At 45.0% G+C, this 2457-nt stretch overlaps 1 long non-coding RNA gene across 1 annotated transcript; it reads right to left on the reverse strand.

Moving 5' to 3' along the window:
* Window positions 1–217: 217 nt before the first annotated feature.
* On the reverse strand, window positions 218–1951 carry LOC110741434. Its single transcript, XR_002517620.2, has 2 exons — window positions 1429–1951; window positions 218–1344 (listed from the first exon to the last, which is right to left on the reverse strand). It is a non-coding gene; the product is annotated as an uncharacterized LOC110741434 (long non-coding RNA).
* Window positions 1952–2457: the final 506 nt, after the last annotated feature.

Below are 2457 nucleotides of genomic sequence, written 5' to 3' on the forward strand. Positions count from 1 at the left end.
CCACTGTTTTCCATTGTATCCTTATGCGGTCGACAGAGAAATAGATAATCTCTTTTTTTTGTCTCTTTTCATAAATGGGCACTAGTTCCATTCATGCCTCCAACCTTATAACCTAATTACCTCCCAAAAGCTCCACCTCCAATACAATCACACTGGAGATTTAGGCTTCAACACACGAGTTCTGGGGAGATGCAGATATTCAGTCCAGAGGACATGCTATAGCTACAATGAGAATTTATCAGAGACTCTCATTGTACAACTTGCAAATCCAGGGCACTTCAAGTCTTACAGTTTGGTTTATGATAAAAAGGTAGACTTGAAATTTCTGGTCTTGACTGGAGTAAAAGGTAGAGTCCTCCTAGAGCCTGGGACTCACTGGGCTGAAGAATCCAATTTCTTATGATGTCACAGAGGGCAGCATGAAGACCACACATGTCCTTGGTCAGAGAAGCCAGGAAATGGAACAGGCTCTGAAAGGGCAAGGGATAATGCCTGGATTTTATAATTTTTGCTGCACCTCCATCTCACATGGGTAGCTATGTGCAGAGGGTGAGAATGTGTACATAGGCAGACTGGGCAGATTCTGACCCATTAGAAACCGGTTGAGTCTATGGCCTTACCAACCTGAACATGCCCAATCTTATCTGATCTCAGAAGCTAAGCAGGGTTGGGCCTGGTTAGTACTTAGATGGGAGAAACTTGGTGAGCACCAGCTCCAAGCCAGGTACTAAACTTGCCACTGTTTTTTTCTATGACCTTAAGCTTTCCTGGGTGGTACCAGACAATCAATTCCCTCTTATCCATAAATGAGGGTCCTAGGAACCAGAATAAATAATCTCCAGGTTCCTTTGGGGAACATGAAATTAGAGCTGGGAGAGCTGGAAGATCTGAGGCAGATTCCATGAGGTGTAGTTCCTAGAGTCCCCTCTTTCTTGGGATGTCTGTGCCACTTGGAACAGGGTGCCAGTATGGTAGAGTGATAAGAACGCATGTGAGTTTTGGCATTAGAACAATCCTGAATCAAATCCCAGCTCCTCCATTTATCAGCAGCATACATTTAGGCAGTAGATAACACCCACAACTAACATTTATTGAATTTCTACCATATATCAGACACTGATCAGGTTTAGACACCTTGCAAAGTATTAACTTACACGTATTTTTCAGTATGCACAAGTAGGCTGTAGGGTACATGCTATTATTAACGTCATTTCACAGATGAAGAAACTTAGGCGTAGAAGGTTAAGTAACTTGCCTGAGGTCAGACAGCCAAGATTGGAACCCAGGAAATGTGCCTTCAGTGCCCATGCACTTAACCACTCTCTCCCATTTCTGTGTCTTTATCTGCAAAACAAGGATAAAAGTAGCTACCTCAATATTGTGAAGATGAAACTACATAGGATATCAATATATGAAGTTGGGACATACCGGGTACCCAGCTACTAGCAGCTGCATTCCTGCCTTCCTTCCTCATGATATACAGGAACACCTCCTTTTTGGAATGAAGCTGAAATACCTCTTGTATGTCCAGCTCTCCTTTCCTTTGTCTCTGGTGCCAGCCACCCTTTTGTTTATACTCGTACCTGCAGCTCCACCTTCCTCATTTCTACCCTTGTTCCTAACTCATTATGATTTCTGAGGGTGAGGCTTATTTTACACAAAATCATTTCTGGTGAGCTGCTTGCTGGCCATGTCTATAAGGCACCTTAATCTCTTCAGTTATTCCCTACATCCCACTGGGGAGGTAGATTACTTCTGGGAAGGGCCATCTCTCTGTGTGTGGCTTTCTGCTAATTTCTCTTTCAGTGAAAATCTCTTTCCTGAGCTTTCTCTGTTGACTCTTTTTCACTTCTAATATTCAATCTGAGGTCTGCCTAACTAGAGCAAAAACACGGCTCTAGCTCTGCACCCAGCAGCCCCTGCAGAATCTGAGAATCCACTAGAGAAGGGTCCTTCCCAAGTCCCATGCCTGGGATCTCTCTGGGTTTGACTACCTTGGGGAGGGTCTGTCCTGGTTAATTTTCACTGACAACTGAGCCTGCACCCTGCACGATCCTCTCTCCTCTATTCTCTTCCAGGCTGTGTGTTTTTGGAGGCTGACACCCTGTGGACTGCATTACCTGGAATCTTGTGCCTTCTGGCTTCTGAGTGGGTTTGGCCAATGGGAGGCACCAGCAGCAGATAGAGAGGAAGCAGTAGCTATGGCCCTCCATAACAGAGCCCACCTCTCAACAGGCTCCAGTCATTCTGCCTCCTCCCCTGGCCCCTTTAGTCCCTGGGGGTGCACATGGCTGCTAGGCTCTAGGTATTTTTCTATCCCTTTTATATTCCCACAACCCTGCCCACACCTTTATGTGTGGGCTGTTCATTAATGCCTTTTCAATTGAATAACATGGGATGAATTCTGTGCATTTTGGGTCCCTACAGATTTGACATGGGATGAATTCTGTGCCTTTT

The sequence above is a fragment of the Papio anubis genome, chromosome 13 (assembly GCF_008728515.1).
Source record: "Papio anubis isolate 15944 chromosome 13, Panubis1.0, whole genome shotgun sequence".
Classification (NCBI taxonomy): Eukaryota; Metazoa; Chordata; class Mammalia; order Primates; family Cercopithecidae; genus Papio; species Papio anubis.